This window comes from Dermacentor albipictus, chromosome 4 (genome assembly GCF_038994185.2).
Source record: "Dermacentor albipictus isolate Rhodes 1998 colony chromosome 4, USDA_Dalb.pri_finalv2, whole genome shotgun sequence".
Lineage (NCBI taxonomy): Eukaryota > Metazoa > Arthropoda > Arachnida > Ixodida > Ixodidae > Dermacentor > Dermacentor albipictus.
The window spans coordinates 142,610,609-142,632,582 of NC_091824.1; the positions used below are offsets into that span (position 1 = coordinate 142,610,609).

Below are 21,974 nucleotides of genomic sequence, written 5' to 3' on the forward strand. Positions count from 1 at the left end.
CTGTCCAGCTTGTCGAAATAACTATGATGTAGCGAGCACACGAAACCGACCTCCGTCATAGGCATGTTCCTGATGCTGATGTTTTCAGCCTTACAGCAAGATAAGAAACACATAAGAATAAGATTTACCCTCATTGTTGCAAAGATAAATGTTATTTTTTAAAGAAACGTCGGTGCTCCAACATCCATATTGGCACAGCAAAAAATATATTGTGATTGCATTGGCTTGAACGTCTTTATGGGCAGAAAAGTTGACAACATTGAAGAATTTCTGTGATCTACATCGCAAATAGTATCATTTACTTGCTAAATATAGCTTGCGACACCGATGTTGCGCATAGCTAAAAATATTTATTGGTCACATTAGAAGACGTAATCGAAACACAGAGTTCGCAGGCACCCATGCAAAGAATCATTGCCTTCGTCAAATTTCCGCGAAGTTTCCTCAACAGATGTTTTTCCCTTCGCTTAAAAGGGACGAGTCACAAGATAGTGTGACTGTGTCGTTCGTATCTCGAAAACACGTCCGCGTAATTAAATATTCGCCATAGAAGACGAATGTCACAACCTTATGCAACCTTTTAGCATTCGCAGTTTCTTTCGCCAGAGTAAAACTTGGCGGCTCAGTTCCTTTGATGGCGATTTTGTCTGGACATCCGTGCACCTTCCGTCTACGTGAGCGAGAGAGAGAGGGAGACATGCAAAGGAAAGACAGGGAGGTTAACCAGAGAGTATCTCCAGTCAGCCTACCTACCAAAACAAACTTGCTTAATCTGCTCCATTAGGCCAGAGAATAGCGCGAGAACTGGTCACACTTTCGCGCTTTTGGTCATCGTACTAGTATACTTCGAGAACAGCTTGCTCTTTTTCCAGGACAACTGGACTGTCTTAATGTAGGTAGATGCACTCGCGTGATTCATTCAAGGTTTCTCCGATAGATTTAGCTGGTATCGTTTTCCACTTTTGTGGTTTCGTTCATTGCAAGAACGCTTCGCAAAAGCTGTCGACATACTCCCAAGAACTCCCCTCAACTTATATGCGAGAGGTTTCACGTTTTGTACCAGAATATTGTTATCGAAATTTGATCCACAGTGCTGTTTGCTATTCACAAGGAGAAGGAACAGCCTATCAGTGTAGGATCGCCGACTTCTACAACTGAATATGCATAAGGAATTGAAAACCAAAACTGCGTAAGCGCTGCGAAATCTCCTATAGCAGCTTTCACCACAGAAAAATAAAAGGAAGAAACACCTCAAGTTATCACTTAGCACGATGATAAGGGTAAAGCGTAAGATCACCATTGCCACTAAGTAGATTCGTTCAGCCGAAATGTCGTTTATTCAAGTTTCACTCGCCTCAAGCCCAACATTTGCCAAATTGTCCTGCATTAATTCTTTTTTTTTTATGAGGCCGCATTCTAGATGACTGTACTTTCGTGCCGTGTGCATAGACTAATTCATTTCTACAGTTTTCAGTTTATCGTACAATCAGATTTCACGTTTTGTTTTTCCTCATTCTTTTTTTTCTCTTAGAGGAGAAGTGCGATTCCGGTTGGCTACGTTTGTAGCCACACAGCGACACGTTTGCAATGACAAAACACTTCCGATGATGCACAATGGAGGGAGGGAGGCGGAGAAGCTCCACCCCTTTCTCCAATCGCACAACCACCTCGCTCTGTTTAATCTCCATCAGTCGCTCAACCCCGAGTCTCTCGCTGTAAGATTGAAAAAACGTACGTAAACGGAGGGAGAGAGAGAAAGTAGTGATTGCGCCCAGGCAGCGGCCAACCTGCAAAGCGCTTTCATTCTGAACACCAGGGCGGTCTACAGGAAGGAAAAAGAGGCGAGGATGAGGGCGAGGGGAAGACGCTCTTTCACCATCGAGGGCGGGAGACCGTGAGGCGCCTCTGGCCTTGCTTGATATGCCGCGCAGCATCACTCGCCCCCCTGCTTTAGGCGGGAGAGCCCCTCACCTCAGCTCGCTTCACCCAGCGCACTGGCTGTATACCGCTTAAGGGGTGAGGGCGTTATTTTATTTTATTTTTATCGCCTCTCTTACGAGATTTCCGTATTGGGCGCCTGCGTTTTTTTTTTCTCTCCCTTTGTCAGTAGGTGCTGTATGCGGGGCAAGGGTGATACGGCGCGCGCGCGGCGTTCGTCACAGACGCACGGCATAAAGAGGCCGCTGCACCGGTGGCCATCCTCATCTGAGCACCGTACTCTGGGAACACAACGACGCCGAGCCTACTCACAGTCACCGGCGCCAAAGTGTGAGCTCGAACCACTGCCGATCCCATTCAGTCGCCCGCTCGTCGGTGTTCCGAGCGGTTAACCGTGCCACTGCGGGCATCGTATCCTTGGACCGGCGTCCACCTTATTTAAGGTACGGTGATGTGATTGCATCTATTTTAATTCCTTATTTTTGTTCTTTCCTTATGTTTAGTGTAGTATCATTTTTTTTTTACGTTTTGTCGCGCTTCACGTCACACGCGTTTTGAAAGTGGCTCTTTGTGATCACATGCATACTGTAGCCACTTGCGTTTTGAGTACTGCTGAGCGCTGGCACTAGGCCGGATAAATAAGAAAGGGGGGGGGGGGGGGGGGCGTTGATGTGAAGTACGGCCTTCTCATTGATCCATCGTAAAGTATCACTATCATTATGACGCTGTATACAGACTAAGAGCACTGGCTGCCACCAGTCCACTTGTAACCCTCATCACGACTGAAAGAATCATTTGGTACCAAACGGGCTTTAAAGTCTTATATACTAGCTAGTTATGCATGATAAGTGGTTACTGTAAGAAGCTACGCTATTTTCCTGTTGAGAAAACACAAGGTTAGGTTTTACAGAATTCTAATGTTATCGCTACTTGAATGAAGCTCCAGGCGCGTTTAAATCGTAACGTCGATAGCCGCAAACGCTGCAGACGTGTTACTATTGCCTATTAGAAAAGTCCTCGCATTTATTTTTGTACCGACTTCTTCAACACTCGGAGCTTTAGGATGCATTAAATTTGATACGAATATTACAAGATGGAAATATAGCGCTACAGCCACTCGGCCACAGCTAGATAAGACATGGTTGATACACAATTTTCTTCTTCAAGGATTTGAGATGAATTTGCTGAGAAAGTAGATTAGAGCTACTTTTATTATTATTTGCGCTTCATGATCACAAACTTACGCCGCATGGAAACAGGACAAAGGGAGACATATACACACAGTGCTGACTGAAAATTTAATGCCTTAACAGAGGAGTGGCTTCTTCGTACAAAAGTGAGAAGACTTTCTTATCACTTACTGCAATACCACATAAATCTCAACTCAGTTTTTTTAGAGAGGAGATGCCAACACAAGCAATCTTACATCGCTCAGTTTCAAAATTCGATATAGGGGAGGAATCGCACAAGCAGCATAGAAGACTAGGTTAACAGATATAGTAGTTTTCAAATGTAGTAGCTCTTAACGCACGTGCATGTCTCACTTTTCTCTTGCATTTCCGCGCTGCAAGTTTATTGATTTTGCTTGATTTGATTCGTCAGGGATCACCACAACGCGCTTGGGAGAAAAAAAAAAGCCATACGCTGACGGCTAAAACGAATACTTCACCCTTTTTGAACAATGACAGCAAGTGAAAGACAAATGCTGCGGCAGAAAAATGCAAGAGATGAAGGGCACTGCGTCGTAAAATTTTGACTGCGCCGCACATACATCTCGAAACACAGTGTCGCAGTATTCAATCATTTTCCCTCTACTAAATTGAGCAACGAATCTATGAAAGAAAGTAAAAAGCATACCCTAATATTCTAAACAGTTATCTTCCTTTGTAATGTGCTTAAAACATACATACATACACACATACAGAAACTACACGGTAAGTGGCATTAATTATTGCTATATAGCATTTATGAGTCAAAAATTGTTTCACGAAAGTAACTAAAGCAATCTACAAGGACTTTCAGAGCAAGAAGGGCAAAACGTGAGCTAAAGCGTGCATGTTCATCTTGCTCTTAACATACCTTCCCGTCTTATAACGATGTTTTCACGGGAATCGCTCCCCTGACGCGCTAGCTCAGTGAAGGTGGCGATCTCTCATAGCCACATTGTTGCGTATGGGACTTCAAACACTATGACTCAATCAATCAAAAGAGATCGTCCGAAATTTGGAAAGTGTTTCGACATCGAAATGCACAATCCCCTCACCCTAGGTAGAACGGAAAGTACATGCTACCTTGCTTTTCAGCACAGCCTGCAAAAAAATAGTCGGGAGACGTCTCACGGCCTGGACAGAGTCTCTACAAAACAAGTACGTGCCATAGGCAAATACTTCCTTCAAAGTGAGCAGCCCCATAGTAAAACACAGCGCCGTTTGCTGACCACGTTCTATTTCGCAAACGAACCCACACGCATGCACACACTTATAACCCAGGCGCAGTCGTGTGCGACCGAGTGTGTGACTAAACGATGACCCGTTGTGTGGGCTGCCACCTTTTCATGTCGCGAGCGCATCTATAGTCTCGGACGACATAATCAACGAAGTGACATAACCAGAGTCTACGTCCGCAAAGCTACTCAAATATAACGTAATTTTCGACAACAGATCCCAGCCGGCGCTGCAATGTGGGAGTCTTCGATGGCGTACGATTACGCAAAAACCAATCCTCGTTTCATTTTTTCTCAAAGCGCAGAGTGAAGCTTGTCTCGTCATCAACGGTTCTCCACAGCCCCTAACGTGCTGCAGCCTGGCGGTTTAATTAACCGTAACGACTCCGCGTGAACTTTGTGACGAATGTTGCCACTACACACGAGGTTGTGACTCTTGACGCCCCCCGTTTTACTTTATCCAACACCTAAAACCCGCCAGATGCCAACCTGCGCAGCTTAAGACGTTAAGCGCGAAGTATTCTTTAAACGTGCGCAAACGCATCTTTGCCGCTGAGGTCGCAGCTGGTTCTGAATGGTTCATGCCCGTCAGAGGACGCCCATTCGCGTGGCGGATCAAAGCCTAAACGCCAGCAACCGGCGTCTACAGACAAGCGATTATACCATATAAAGGGGCATCAAGCCGAATCACGCGATAAATAAAGCCTGGTTATCCGGTCGTTACGATTTAATCAGCGAGAAAAACGGCGCACCGAGGATAACCGCGCCAAGAGAACACTCGTTCTTAACTGCAAAAGAAAAGAAAAACGAACGGGAAACGATAAGTACGCAGGCGGTACACGACGGAGGGGAGGAAAGAAAGAAAGAAAGAAAGAAAGAAAGAAAGAAAGAAAGAAAGAAAGAAAGAAAGAAAGAAAGAAAGAAAGAAAGAAAGAAAGAAAGAAAGAAAGAAAGAAAGAAAGAAAGAAAGAAAGAAAGAAAGAAAGAAAGAAAAAAGCAGCGAGAGAAAGTCGAAGCCAGCGCGAAATTCAATGAGGCCGTGCCATTCAGTGACCAGTGTGGCCCGACCGCACCGGCCGCTAATGAACGGCGCTTGAACGGAAAGACCTTGGCGCTGGGCGCTCGCTCTCGGTCGAACCGAGATGCGAACTTGACCCTCGCTCAGGGGCAACCCAGCCGCCCAAGGGGGGCCGCCGTTTCCTTCTCCCCCACCTCGTGGGGACGGCGCGACCGGGAAGCGAAATTCCTGCGGGCTATCGAAGCTGCGGTATACATACGGCCTGCGCGTGGCATCGGGCGAAGCAAGCCGCCATAGCTGCACGAACGCGGCAGCGACGCGTTTCGCACAAGTTGGCCTTTCATTTGCAACGCGTGTTTACGCGTGATCCAACAATACGCAAATCGGCTGGGCGGACACTTCATAAATTATCAGCGGGTATATAGGTTCATTTGTTTGCAAAAGAGCGGGCGGCGCGGATGGACAAGGGAGTCGGAGGCTGTTTGTTCATGGCTGTACGAATATGGCTCTGAGCCTAAGAAACAAAGAAGAAGAAAAATCTTGGCTCATTACAAATTTCGGATTGGCTGCGAATTTGTCTGCGCGGGAGCCTCATTCATCAACGCGTCGTGAGACGAAAAGCCGCGGGATAGACTTGGCCGCTTCGGATAGGAGCACGAAGCGGCTGCACGTGGAGTAACGATTGCGCAAAAGTGCACATGCTGTAGAACACGTAACATTATTTTTCATGTAATTGAGCAAAACGAGAACAAGGTGAAAGCAGGAACCAACGTTTCGACAAGTGGGCTTGTTTTCTTCAAGGCTACCTGTCGTTTCGACAAGTCCACTAGTCGAAACGTTGGCTCCTGTCGTTTCGACAAGTCCACTAGTCGAAACGTTGGCTCCTGCTTTCACCATGTTCTCGTTTTGCTCATCGTCTTGAATTTCCATCTCCCGCCCTAGATTTTTGTATATAATTACTTATACACAAAATTCAAATGCGCGCACTATTTGACAGGTGCACACCACCGCATCCTAAATGTTGAGCAATATCTTCGCCAACGAATTGCCCGTCAATGTTCAACGGACGGCTTCAGTGGCGCTGCTTTATATTGCCTAAATCCGATTACGTCAAAAGCCCGTCGCTAGTACCGCTTTACCTGAACGATTGCATTACATTTTCGCGCCAGTGCTTCAGAGCATATCAACAGCCACGTGTACGCTTAGATCGAATTGCTTCAGAACTACAGCTATATATAATATCTCGGGCTGAATTCACAAAGCATTTCGTTCGTAAGTGCTGTTTGCATGTGCCAGCCGCCTTCGCATGTAGTACGTCCAGCATCAGGATTGGCTGCAATCTGCTCTTACGAATAATTCTAGCGCGATAACTTTTTTTTTAATACGGGCCCTCATACGTATATTATAATAAAGCATACCATGAGCCTGCGACAATAAGCGGCATTTAAACAGATTTTCATACGTGTGACGCGAGAACAAGATTTCGGTTACTGCGCGCTCTGAAACTTTGCAAAATGCATGTAGGCTATATGTCGTGACCTTCGATAATCGCCAACTTGCCTTAAATACGAAACTTTGCTTCTTTCTTTTTTTTTCTGACTAGCAATCATTTCAGCCCTTTTTTGGCACTGCATCGTGGAAGCTGCTTTGTTGTTTCAATTGGTCTGGTTTGCGCGAACGCTTTTCGCTATGGGGCATTTTGTTATTCTTCCTTTATTATTACTTCTTGCGCACGTGTACGCCAAGCGTTCGCTTTTTTCATCACATTTGTATAACCCGAATACCTTTTCACAAGGGTGGAGCTGGGTGCATTTCTGATTATAGCTATTCAGCCATTCCCCCACCTCTCTCTCTCTCTCTCTCTCTCTCTCTCTCTCTCTCTCTCTCTCTCTCGCTCTTCTACAAGAATCCCGCAAGTGTCGAGGCTCCTTCCACGCTCCGTTGATTTAGCTAATCCCCGCATGCTTCCGGCATTTTATGGACCTAAACAACCAGTGCTGTCCACCGTTACGCATGACGAAGTGCATGCCAAAGCCATATTTTTTTCTTGCACAGGCCTCTCCAACGCCAGGTGGAGTAGCTGAAGCAACCGTATCGAATATTTCCATCGACAAACGGGCGCAGCTATAGGCGCTTTTGCAATAACCCGGCACTTGTCGACGCCACGCCCAGATTTATTTCTGCCGTCCGTGGTGCTTTATCTGAAAAGCCCCTCAGGTGAAGCTAAAAGAAAGAAAGAAAGAAAGAAAGAAAGAAAGAAAGAAAGAAAGAAAGAAAGAAAGAAAGAAAGAAAGAAAGAAAGAAAGAAAGAAAGAAAGAAAGAAAGAAAGAAAGAAAGAAAGAAATCGAGGGTGCCATAAAACAATATTCTTCTAGCCCGGCCAACCAGAGCAATGTTTCCCAAAGCGTCGACGGCGCAGCCCTATCCGAATTCAAGAAGCACGCTCAATCACAGCATCCAGGGCTCGCGGGGCCGGGCGAGTACGAGTGCAAGATCGCGTTCGCGCTATTACGTAACAATTACGCGAAACTTCTCGGCTCTCGATGTGCCGAGGATGCTTTTGTAGCGTGGACGCTCGAGCATCCAGTGTCGCTTTATACTCCGTGTTCTCGTCGCACACGGGCGTGGAAAAAAAGAAAGGTCATTACTTCGGGCATGTACTTACTCATGCTTCAAGAGGAGGCATAACCGTATGTTTTAAGGTCGTCCATCATATAACGAAGCGCGTGTATTTTCCATTCTCTCTGGTCCTGCTCCTCGTCTTACTCGCATGTGAGAGGTCTGAGGCAGAAGTCGAAGGCAGTTGCGCATGTAACGAATTCATAAGTAACATCCAAGTTTGCCAGACAAGGGAACTCCTTTAATCACAGCTAAAAAATAGGTAGAAGAATCGTTTATTCGTTTATTTCGTGTAATTAAATTATCGTGATTGAGTGACTTTGGTTGATTGCAGAAACTATATTGTGCCGCTTTTTTTTCTGCTTCTTTCTTTTTTTAATATTGAGTGTTTAAGCCCGCTTATGGCACGTTTATGGGATGTGCTTAATCACCGGAATGTATTTCTTATGATTTCGTGTTATCATCCTTTGACAACTGAACAACTTATTGTTTGTGGAGAAGCAGGCTACACTATAGTTTCCAACATTTCGAATTTGATCTAAATAAATCCTTCACTGATCAGTAACGACAATCACTAAACGTGAGACACCTGCAGCTTGGGCGAAGATTTAAGTGCTCACAAAATATAATAGGCTGGTACAGTCACCCTTTGGTCACCATTACTTATCATAAAGTATTGATCCGAAGCTCGGATTAAGGCTTCCATTTGCATCTACAGCGGCATTTGGGGACGCTCTCATTGCAGGCATCGACAAAAAGTCGCATACGCGAACAGTCTCTTTTACCGCAATGACAAAACTGCGAGCCCACATTGCGACAACCACGACGTTGCGGAATCGCCTGAGCACAACTTGCATGAATGCATAGTTTACCGAAACGACCTTGACATTGAAACGGATGCTGGGGCCTTGCCCCGTCAAAACACCGCAAAGCGCTGAACTCCTTGTTTTTATGCCGTGATGTCATAAGCTTCCTCTCGAAACGGCGGCTCATCCTTTGCTTCTCATCAAGAATGTTTCCTCCTTTTCACCTACATGCTGCGGTGGTTTTGTCATTGCTCCGCTAATCCCGGCCGCGGCGGCCGCATTTCGGCGAGGTCGAAATGCAAATACGCCCGCGCATTGGGTGCACGGTAAAGAACCCCAGATGCTCAAAATTAGTTCGGAGTGCTCCACTAGGGCGTGCACTATAATCAAATCGTGGTTTTAGCCCGTAAAACCTCATAATTTTAATTTGGTAAAGTTTACCAGGTTTACAATGACAACCTATACGTTCGTCATCTTCTGCATTTGTATACTCCCGACAATGTAAATATATGTCTATTCTATTAGCATACATTCAATAGATTCAAACTCCAACGAGCCGAAAACGACTGGAATGCCGCCTTGCGTTTGCAGGTTCTGCATTTGTAGAAGACGCTTGAACCAGGATCCAAAACACACGTTCAGCAATATACACTATGCCCAGCAATGGGCTACAGGGTATACATATACTTGCTTGCGCATATACACTCCCATGTAATTACGCGCGTAACTGATATTCTCAGTAGTTATTTTTTCTCCTCTTCACGTTTCGATTGTTGCAAATTGCCGTCATCATCATCAACCTATTTATGTCCACTGCAAAACGAAGCCCTCCCCCTGCGATCTCCAATTACCCATGTCCTGCGCCAACCGATTCCAACTAGCGCCTGCGAATTTCCTCATTTCATCACCCCGCCTAGTCTCCTGCCACCCTCGACTGCGCTTCCCTTCCTTTGGCACCCATTCTGTAACCCTACTGGTCCATCGGTTGTCTAACCTACGCATTACGTGACCTGCCAAGCTCCATTTTTTTTTTTCTCTTAATGTCGATTAGAATATCGGCTATCCTCGTAAGTCTCTTATGCGCACCGCTCTCTTATTGTCTCTTAATGTTACGCCTAACATTCTTCATTCCATCGCTCTTTGCGCAGTCCTTAACTTGCTCTCAAGCTTCTTTGTCAAGCTCCAAGTTTCTGCCCATGTGTTAGCACCGGTAGAATTCAGTAATTGTAGACTTTGTTTTCAATGATAGCGGTATGCTGTCGGTCATGATATTGTAACGTCTGCAGTATGCGCTCAAACCCATTTTTCTTCTTCGGTAAATTTCCTTCTCATGATCAAGGTCCCCTGTGAGTAACTGACCTAGATAAACGTACTGCTGCACCGACTCTAGAAGCTAACTGGTGAACCGGAATTGTTGTTCCCTTGCAACGCTATTGAACCTTATTAATTGAACATTAATCTGAGATTGAACAATAATATTTTAATAAACAGCTTTGCCTATTCCTTTTATAATTAATAATCAGAAGGAGTGCGAAGTTTATGTAGGCACATAGTTGTTTTAACTCACGTGTCGTTATCTCGGAAACACGAGTAAGTAGAGCATCAGCATCACGACACTACATGTCCCATGTTTCTGAAATGTAACCGACACATCTTACGATCAGTTGAAGACTGATATTCTTGCAGCTATTGTGACAGTGAATTATCTGCATAAATCGTATCACAACAAAAAGACAGGACAATCTGTTGCGAAATACAATGGTGTTCCAGTTAACAGTTATCAGAACTACATTTATCGACAATGGTGTTGAGCGTTATCTGGTACGTCAATGCCCTTCGCGACAGAATTTGAGGATGTATTTCTCGAAGCTCTCGCTAAGCACAGGATCTCTCCTAATCGCATGTCACTTCATTACTCAGTGGCTTTAGTTCCGCAATTAGAACGTGCAAATTAATGTAATAATGAAAGACACTTAGTTAACGTTATTTAATTAACTAGCATTTCACGGCGAGCCGTCGAACAGGTAATGTCAGCCTGTTCAGGTAACCCAGAATCCAGGTAATCCAGGCTGATGTGATGCAATTACGTTATGTGCTACGGCGGTTCTTTAATGAATCCGTTTCTGGGCACACTGTAAAAATGTTTACACCCTTAAGGGTGTTTTCTTGTCGCACTGGTAACATCCTTACAGTTAGGGCTCTACAAAAAGTTTATAGAGGATGACACCGGAGCTCTGACTAGACGCGCGTTGACAAAAGACGTAGTTGAAAACTATGTAACCATTCTGACAGCCTTGGGTGTACAGCAATTTCCGACAAGAGAATTTCACAGGGGGAGATATGAACCTATCCTGTCGGAAATTTCTGTTCACCCAAGGCTGTTAGAATGATTACACAGTTTTTAACTACGTCTTTTGTTATCGCACGTATAGTTGTAGCTCTGTTGTCATCCTATGTACATTTTTGTGACACCCCAACGGTAAGCGTGCAAACATTTTTACAGTGTAGACGGAGTTGCGTCTGCCCGCGCTATATTGCCGGGAGACAAGTGATGTGCAGATTGCTGGACCGATTGGACAACCACCCACTGTCAAAACTAAAAGCTATAGGCCAGTACTGTTCAAGTAATCCAGCTGATATGATACAATTGCGATACGCACCACCACAGTGGGTATTTAATCAATTCGTTTGCACCTCAGAAACACCAAAGGCGGAGTACACCAGCCAGAGAACTGTGACCAATGCACGGAAAGCACAAAATAAGCACGCAGTTTTGCCCGACATCGACAATGCCAAAGTTAACGAGAGAACTTCCCCCGAACAGAAGCGCTATGTGCTTCTGCAACACATACTGTCACCTGCAATACTTCATACACTTCTCTTGAAGGCATTGTTGGTATACGTTATCATGCCACGGTGGTTGCTGTAATGCATTACGTGCAGAGCAATGCATGTCTATATAAAATTATGGGGTTTTACGTGCCAAAACCACTTTCTGATTACGAGGCACGCCGTAGTGGAGGACTCCGGAAATTTAGACCACCTGGAGTTTTTTAACGTGCACCTAAATCGGCCGCATTTCGCCCCCATCGAAATGCGACCGCCGTGGCCGGCATCCGATCCCGCGACCTCGTGCTCAGCAGCCCAACACCATAGCCACTGAGCAACCACGGCGGCTTGCATGTCTATATAAGCAACGAAGACGACCTAAGATGGGCCCATCAAAATTGAGAGAGGGAAAAACTCATACGCCCCATAATATCCATATCCAATGATACGGCAAGATCGCAAGGAACCGTATGTTTATGCATATGGTCATATGGAGTCATTAGATACGATGGTCGGGAGGAACACGAGTTTCTCAAATAGGGTACGTAGAAGGTGAATTAACGAAACAACACGATGGGCAACGCATTTCCGCAGCGCTTGAAACAGCGAGATTGCGACACCTATGGAATAGGCAGCGGCAGAAACTGCGTGTTCCGCGTTGCAGCTGTGGAATCCTGATTAGCCGGGAGGCGAGAGCGCGGAATCACGCGATATCGTCGTCGTCGCAGGTCCGGGCGTTGCGACCCGCGGTGCAAAGAAAAGGTTACGCCACCTTGCCCATGCACGTCACCCTCTCTTCTTATCGCAGGCCGCCATCCCGCGGTTCCCAACACGGCACAACCGCGCATAAAGGCTCGACCAGTCATGTCGACTACTCGCACCGCTTGCCGTGTATAAATGTATCCATGCGAGCGCTGCGCGATCGGAATACTGACCATCGCACGCAGGCGTCAGCCCACGGAGAGCACGTGAGATCGAGAACCTGTCGCCGACGGCGACTGCTGCTTTTGCTCTTTTCTTGGCACCGAATACAAAAAAAGAAACTGGCTATTTAGGAAGCACAGTATGTGCCGCGATCTCGCACCTTTTACTGGCCATTCGCGTGCTGTGCCAGAAGCTGTCGCGCCATGCTGCCGCACAAGGCCCGCGCTGTGTAAAAATGCTAATCGGAGACCCGGCGACAGTATCCAGGCGGGAACCTCGCCGCAGACTGTACTGTCGCATTGTATTAGCCCCGAGAAAGAGGAATGGCGCCCTCTCGCGAGTGACGTCACGGCCAGGACGCCGCTCGCTCCGGCTCACTCGGCTGCCGCGCGCGCTCGTTCCCTTCGTGCATGCTTGGGGTATAGGTGGCTCGAGCCGTACGTATTGAAGAATAAGTCGGCTTCTTTCAGCTGCAATACCTTAACCACAGTTTCTTCTTCAAAAGCGTGTGAGTCGAGAAACTTTGCGACTTGGATATCGCAAGCTAAGTAGCGTTAAAGGGGTCTACAAGTTTTTGCAATGCATATATGCGCCGTGTCTATCGGTAAATTTTGACTAAAAAAAGAATATCTGCAAATTCAACGCGCGAAATTGTGTATGATGCTTCGCTAAACACTTAACATTCCTTTAGTATTTAGCTATGAGAGGTATTGCATTTTACGTGGAAGAAAAATTTGGTAATGGGCGTCAACATGTTATCCGATGTTAGAAAGACACTGCCCAGCGAAGCTGTCATCATGATTCCTATTACTCTGGTGTGTTGTTCTATTCAAATATGGCCATTCATTAATGCGTAAAAAATAGTTAGGCGCGCATTTCTTATGAAAATGTTTGCTGCTACTTTCATCCCCCTCTGAAACAGGCCTCCAAAAAACGAATTGCTCATGGCTGCTAACACGACGGCGTGTCATGTAGAGTATTTACATAGTTAATTCACAAACACCATAGTAGCAATCACCTGAGAGAAAAGTTTCGTTGTTTAGATCGACAGCCACTCAATTGAAAGTGATGAAATGTATCACAGTGGCTCTCAGTAGCCTTTATCGACAATATGGCACACCCCTGATCACGTAACGGTAGCAATCGACTGTCCGTATAGCGAGGCACGCTGTGTTCGCGAAACCCATCAGTTCACTTCAACTTCGAATTAAAACCATAAAGCATTTTTTTACAGCGCCAGCTGGAGTGGCTAAAGTATTCTCGAGCTACTACTACGCAGCTTAGATTGCCTACAAAAGGAAAATTCAAGCACCTTTTGTCTCACCATGTCTCGATCCAGCGTTATTTAATTATACAAACGGATAACTATTCGCTTCGTCGGTACTTAAAAGAGAACCTTGCAGGCTAATTTAAGTTTGCTCCAATCCAATCGCAAACATTCATAAAGAAAGCACCACAAGCCTTGCATATACTTTCACTTGATTTCTGACCCTCCACAGGGGGAATTTCGATATCTTCAATATGTCCCATACTACTAGTCATTGACGCTTCGACTGCTTTCTGGCTGCAGCTATGTGGTTCAGCAGGCATACTTCACTAAAAAAATTGGGCCGAGCAGCCTGTGTCAGTTTGCCAAACAGATTCGTCCTGTATATTCCTCAAGCAACAAGCACTAGTAAATTTCTCAAGTGAGTTTGATTTGATTTGATTTATTAATTTCCATTTACACACACACATGTACAGAGGAGTGGTAAATGGAGGTGGATGAGGGAAAAAGGCCGCACAGACGCGGCTTGAGGTAATCTCACCCTCTTAGGTACAATATGGCTGCATGGGGTAACACATCAAGCGCCATATAAATTACATTTATATAGTGGCCATAAAACATTGCAGTTATACAATATATGAAAGCACAGTGAAATATTTCCACGATAACAATGCAAAACACACTGCGGCATTTAAATATATAAATGATATACACTTGGTAACATAGACAAAAAAAGATGAACATAACATGCATTATTAATCCTTAACAAACGCGCTCTAAAGAGGTGAGTTGAACGTGTAGCACGGAAAAGGGAATATATATTGGTACATTCCTATTTGTACTCTGTAAATAGCTGTAAGCCTTCATTAACTGTACTTCAAATTTCCGCCGCTTAATAAAAATAAACACGTGAAGAACCGCCTAATGTTGACAAGTAGTTAAAGAAGCAAGTGAAGCGTGTAGAATCTAAGCTCCAGTATTAGTTAAGTCACCGTGCTACTGCCGAGCGTTTCTGTGAAGAAATGCAAAAATTCGATATTATACCATGAACTACTCGTCGTGAGCAAACCTGTTTTAGCGGAATAAAATCAACGTAACTGCTGTAGAAGTCATATATAGCCAGCTTTGTGACATACTTGTTGCACCGCGGCAGGTATGGTATCATAACTGGATTCCTATAGGCTATGCTTTTGCGATTGTCTATCCGCGTATGAAAAACCCGCAATGGGCTGGTCTGCGTCGCTTCGGCTGGCACTGTAGCGTTGCCTTCGAGAGCTGCATTGTTGTCTAAGAAATTAGCTCTTTGAATAAATGTTCGCAAAGGAAGACGTATAAAAATATATTTGAGACGACCACCATAAGTATACAAGCAGAGAGAACGAGGGCGAACAAACGAAAACACCGCAGAAAGCGCCCGTACAACGCACGAACTGTAGCAGAGGACAGGCGCGAGTCCGTGCCCTGACGTCACGCGAGCGGCGCTCGCAGCGCCGCTCGTGTTCGTTCTCGGGGCTAATAGTTAAGTTAGAGATTGGAGATAACGGCGCGCGCGCGATCTGTCGCAACGTGCGGAAGCGCGACAACCAGGCGCTCGCCGTGTCAGGCATGCGTGCGCAATCTTATGAGAAACACTACCAACGCCCACGCTTAGCAAATGTAAGATAACAGCGGCCTTGGATATTTAAAGCTCGTTTCTTATTTGCCACTCTGCTATCTTGTTTTGTGTCACCTTAAAATTACATTATGGGTCTTATTGAATGTCTGAGAGAGAGAGAGAGAGAACAGCTCCCCGTGCGATACATGCAGCTGTCATGTGACGCTCTCACACCTCTGTGTCTGCGCCCCCCCCCCCCCACCTATTGGCCTCGAGCTCCACCACTGGAAAAGCTGGCGCCACCGTCGGCGTGACGTGCTAGGAGGGATCACGTGGACATAGCGGCCGCGTCGGCTGCTTCGGGCGCGCCGAAGCGAGCTGAAAACGAGTTTAAATTCCCTCGTACGCTGCGGTCCTCATTTAGTGGCGACATTTTCCCGCTTCGAGTGTCTCCTTTACAACGGTTGAAAGCACTACAATATGTAGTGGCTGCCTTTGAAGGCGCGCAACATGGTAGGCTACTGCTCGGTGCCGCAGGGCCGGACGCACGTAACGGAGGCCGGTGTCAGTCAGTCAGTCAGTCAGTCAGTCAGTGTTTTATTTTCACCAAACAAAAACATTTGTGAAAAAGGGGAGACGGCGAAAAAGCTGCGGATACTGCAGCTTGACTAAGCACCGTCCACCCTGTAGTAGCAATGACAGGGTAAATATACAAGTAAAAAGATAATTACACAAGCACAAAGTGAATAATTTAAAGTGACAGAGTAAACACTCAAGCGAAAGCAAATAATTATACACCAGTACAAAAAATTGTACATATGGGATCATTTTTGCATATAATAAAGCAAGAGAAGACAAATTGGCATCAATGATACATGCAACATTTATATAATGCAATACAATTTAAGGAATGCGCAGTTACAAAAACAAGCTAACTACACTGGTGGGATTTAGTGTTCTGATTTCGATGTCTTGCTGCTCATATGCGTTAAGAGTGCTTGGTAATGTGTAGCTAAGCCTTTGCGTTCCGTAAATAGTGCGTGAGAATGGAGTTTTCCAGGGGGGTTTATACCGATGGAAGTAAATACTTTGAGTAGGTTCAAGATTTGCAAGTGTGAGAAATGTGTCCAGCTTCCCGCGAGTTGCACTAATGTAGGATTGCAGCAGCCTGCATTTGTATATATTGTTCGCCGTAACAATTTTATGTTTCACAAAAAGATGGCTGGTGTGTTCAAGGTATGGTATGTTCTCTATTGCCCTAATAGCTCGTTTCTGAAGTATTTTTAGCTTATTCAAATTGGTTAATGTAGTGTTTCCCCATATTAAAGCACAGTAGTTCAAGTGAGCATGGAAGAGAGCTTGATAAATAAGTCGCTTTATGGTAAGAGGCAACATATATCGACACACGTAGCCGCAGGACAAGAAGTTGCGTGAAGCTTGGCTCGCGAAACATAAAACCGGCAAACAGTCATCGGCTACAACTCGGGTATGCAGCAAGCACAGGCGAGAGGAAGATTTCTGCTACGGCGCCGGGTCTGCGATGTTCTGAAACCCGCACTGAGACGCTCGCCCGAGTCCGCTGCCCGACTAATGTCATGACGGTTTGGTCTATGAACTTGTCGATGCTATAGATACTGGCAAGTTCAGTGGAGTGGAAAGGCAGCGGTCTGAAGCACATTTAAAGAAAGCATGGCATATGGCCATGTGTGTCATATGGTCATATGGTCATCTGCTACGGCGCCGGGTCTGCGATGTTCTGAAACCCGCACTGAGACGCTCGCCCGAGTCCGCTGCCCGACTAATGTCATGACGGTTTGGTCTATGAACTTGTCGATGCTATAGATACTGGCAAGTTCAGTGGAGTGGAAAGGCAGCGGTAAGAAGCACATTTAAAGAAAGCATGGCATATGGTCATGTGTGTGTTATGAATTAATGCACTGTATTACAAAAAAGGAGCAGCGGGAAATTGCACGCTGAGAACACCGATAAACATACAGTGCGACGCAACTCGAGAAATAGTATTGAAAGGTCGAAGAATTTAGAAGAAAAAAAGATTGAATCGTCGCGACGGCACATCACAGTCCTCGTAGGCGTCGAAGTCTCTACAATGAAATTATTTTTGAACAGCTCTGATAGCGCCCACGCAACAATGGTTGCTTGTATACTGTCAAATGCTCATATTCTGCGGCCTAAGGCTCATGGCACGGTGCGAAAACGCGCGCGCGGAGAAAGCGACACAGTGCGCGGGCAAGCATGCAGACGCGCAGTCGGTCGCTGCGAATCTGCGCGATCGCCTCATTGAGGCTTCGTTCTATTACACTCCATTTAGTTATACAAACACTACAAGAACATAATTCACATAGTTTGCTCCCAGCGTTTACCTACCTTTCACGCAAGAAGCCGGTTCGGGAGACTCCATCGCGGCGACTGCGCGCAGTGGCGTTCGCTGTACGTATTCGGTAAAGAGATAGCGTCTGTAAACGATTGTGTGCTTTCAGTTTGCCCAAGATTATTATTTAGACAGTAAGAAACTTCTCTCGTTTCGAAAGTACTTACAGAAATGTCCGGGAGAGCTCGCGCGTGGTGTTTTCAGTGAGCGCTGACAGCAAAACCTATGGGGAGCGCGCCACGTGATCCCTCATACTACGCCAGCGAGGCGCTTCCGATAGATGGCGACTCCGTAACTCCTCGCCGCCAATAGTAGTGCCGAGAGCCAAGTGATGTGCAGAGTGCTGGACCAATTGGATGATCGTCCGATATCAGAACTAAAAGCTCAAGGCCAGTGCTCTCAAAGAACCTCCGCGACGAAGGCTTTATTTGCGCTACTATAGGCTTTCTGCAGTCTACGGGCCTTCACGACGGACTTCACGATAGACTTCACGATAGATAGAAGAACGCCGCCCACTACAGCTCTATGAAGAAAGGATGCACAGAAAGACAGGATGGTATAACCAGAGGTATAGTTCTGGTTGGCTACCTGGTCCGAGGATAAGAGGTTAAGCCGATAGAGAGAGACAGTAAACCGATGACACAATCCAGGCGGTAGCAGGCTACGTTCTCAAAGACTATTACGTACGTCCGGTATAGACCTCAGGAACTTCGAAAGCGCGTTTTCTTCAGCGCTCTTTTTCCAGTGTCTGCATCGGTTTCGGAAAAGCATTTGAATGGGTTAGATTTGTTCGCGTAGTTCTCACAAAAGTCCAAATTCATGTTACTAGTGCAGTATAAACGAGGCAGAAAAAGAAGATGCAGACGTCATAAACGGTGGTGTCTGCAAAAGGTAATGTCTCCTGGCGATGTCACCTGGCACATGACCAGCCCTTGTGGCGTCTGCATTTTCTCTTTGTGTCGCGCTTATATAGGTGCTGTCTGAAATATAGTGGCCATGACGTGTTTCCGGCTCCGCAATTACATCCGGTGCATGCAGTTCGAAAAAGCTTCCAAATGCTTAGCCCGTTTGACAGCATTACTCTTGCCACAGCGCGTTGAATAAAAATTCCTTCACTGAGCTAGATAACCTCTAAAACGGGCTCCCAACTGCTCATTTGCTGTAGCCGCCTAAAATAAATAATCGACAAGTTAACTGACACAACTTCGTTACTTAAGCACATATAAGTGCGCAATTTATTTATTATATAAAAGTTGCCAATCTGGACACTCGAGTGATAACTTCACCATGGTTTATATTGCTGTAACTTTAATTTGGGGGCAGCTATAAAAAAACACGCGGTATATTCATTGCGGTTGTAAGCTAGACTACATGGAATAGCTCCGCAATAATTTAAACCACGAGCGCTTCTTTAACTTTCACCTATTTAACCACGCGCCTCTTTTTGTCAGACGGTACTGTCTTATCGTATATACCTACCATGAGATTACACTGCTGGAGCGAGAGCTTTGCTTCGCCTTTGGTGTTTGGCTCAGCCACGAGTTCGACAGACAGTACCAGAAATTCCGAACGAAGGCACAACTCTCATCACCAACTTTCAAGCAATTTTCGCTGCTCTTGCTGTACGAAAAATAGAACGATCATACCCATCTATACACTCATGATTCAGCCACCATGGACGGTTCTGCAGGATCTGTGATTTTTCCTGCGAAAGTCACCACCTTCAAGTCCAAGACATTCCATCAGACTACATCGAGAGCCGCGGAGCTTGTTGCTCTTCGTAGCGCACTTCGCATAATTCGAGAGGAAGCACCTAAAAAATGGAGCGTTTTTAGTGACCCCAAGGCAGCTCTATATTGCTTGCTTTCCGCCTTACGCCGTGGACCCTACAAATAACTAGTGCTAGAAGTCCGAGAGCTCCTTCATCGCCTCGTCGAGTAAGAACACGATGTTACATTTCAGTGGCTTCCTAGCCACTGTGGCATAAGCGTAACGGGCAATGAGCATGGCGATGAAGCTGCTTGATATGCTCATGAACACGACGTGCAAGAACCAATCCCACTATCGAGAACAGATGCAGCAGCAAAGCTTCGTGTCCTTGTATATGATGCCTTACAATCGTTGCGGAACACACCTAATTTGCAACACACACGTCTACATCGACTGGACCCTCGTCTGCAACTCCATCCTCCACCTGGACTATTCCGATTTAAGACAGCGCTACTTTGCCGATTGTGGCTTGGCGTCGTATTTACGAAGTCGTTTACTTTCCGCATCGGATGGGGGGGGGGGGGATAGTGCTGCGTGTGACCACTGTGGCAACGAGGAAACCATCGAAGGCGTTCTTCGTCATTGCCCCCGATACAGCGCACAGAAGCAGTCACTCGCGACCTGGCTGGCGCGTCCTGACGACCGGCCGCTTTCGGAGTAGACAGTCCTGGATCGCCGACCTACATACAGTCGTCACACTACAATACAGCGAAGGCACTCTTAAACTTTTTACGTTCGAGTGGCCTATTGGAGAGATTGTAGTTCTCATGGACGTTCACGACCTTCCCCATCACATTTTTTTTCTCGTTTATTTAGACTCCATCAATCTGGCATGGTACGCGCTCTCTCTCTCTCTCTTCCCCATCTTTCATCGCCCCCATCCCTCTCCCATGTGTAGGGTAGCAAACCGGTTAAGCTAAACTGATTAACCTCCCTGCCTTTCCTACTCCACTTTTTCCTTCCTTCCTTCCTTTCTCGTTTCTTTGATTTTTGTCTCCGCTGTTCTTTCCGTCTTTCATTTCCCCTTACCCTTCCCCCAGTGCAGGGTAGCGAACCACAAACTTATCCGGTTAACCTCTCTGCTTTTCCCAACCCGTTTATCTCTCTCACTTCATCTGTATCTGAGCACACGAACATTATTGCATTGCGTCCCCATCAGAATGCGAGTGCAGCAAGTGGGAATCGAACCCGTCACTGTTCCTTCTTCTTTCGTCTTGTGCGTTCGTGCCTAATCTCCGCGAATAACGAATTCAATAGTCTCCCTGATCTTTCAGCGGTGATATTACTTTAGTTTGCTATGTCAAGTAAACGCATTGTGAATCTTCAGGAATACCTTCCATCGATGCACGCGTTATTGCGAAGCCGCTTTACCATCTCTGTTTGTTTGTTTTTCTTTGTTTTTGTTGTGTTTTACTTTGACAGATTTTATGTTTCTTCATCAGCATTCTGTGGGATTTAAGGACACTGGCGCCGTTAATTCTTTTTCCACAGCGGCTTTGCCCCTTCTGCCTCTGTTTGCATCACTCGATGAAATAGATCAATCTTCGCGCCAAGCAGCAAACAACGATCCATTTTTGGCCGGTCTACACCCCGCTGGCTTTATTGGCCTCTCATCGTACCGCCGGAGGCGCTCCGCGCGTACAGGCATTCACATATACTCTCATTTGACAGGAGGGCACTTTCACAAGAAACCACGTGGAATCCTTGGCCTCAAAGAGCACGCTGGTACGAGTCCAAAAGATTAGCGCTTCTCGATCTTACATTGGCGCTTGCGTAGATACAAGAGGGAGGGGGGATCGAATATGCGCATTAGCTCCGGAATTCGTCGGCAGCAAAGGGTTTAGTTGTTCGCCGAGGGCAAGCAACGGTTTAAAAAGAAGACGAAAAGAAAAAGAAAGAAAATGTGCGCAAATTGAACTTGTATCGGAGGCCTTGACTCTCGTCAAGCTGTCAGCGCGAAACCAGGCGCGACTGCTGCAGCCAATAAGCGTAAAGGGTTAACGAAGACGAATTTTCGCAGGTGATTAACGAACTCAATGTTTACATGCGACAAGCAAGACGTCTTGTTTTGGCACTGCAGAGCGTGGCACGCTGGAGAAACAAGATACAACGAAGCGATTGGTGTGCAGAGAAGTCATTTCGGGAGTCATCTTCGAAGAAATTGCCAGCTGCAGGCGACTGCTGCGCGCCTATAGTAAACTACACTTATAGTGAATTGAATTAATTAAATTGGCGGAGTTTTACATAGCGAAGTCGCACTACAGGCTAGGGAAAACGTCGCTGGAGGGTGTTCCGGATCAAATCTGCATGGAGCACCTTAATATGCACCTAAATGCAATTACACAAGTGCATTTCTGTTTCGCCCTACTGGAATGT

At 46.0% G+C, this 21,974-nt stretch overlaps 1 protein-coding gene across 1 annotated transcript in view; it reads left to right on the plus strand.

Moving 5' to 3' along the window:
• Positions 1-1,855: 1,855 nt before the first annotated feature.
• LOC135915423 (venom allergen 3-like) overlaps positions 1,856-21,974 on the plus strand; it is a 51,258-nt gene continuing 31,139 nt past the window's right edge. Inside the window, exons 1-2 of the mRNA XM_065448486.2 lie at positions 1,856-2,016; positions 2,108-2,381. The gene's annotated coding sequence lies outside the window, so the exon portion shown is untranslated. The remainder of the gene's footprint in view (positions 2,017-2,107; positions 2,382-21,974) is intronic.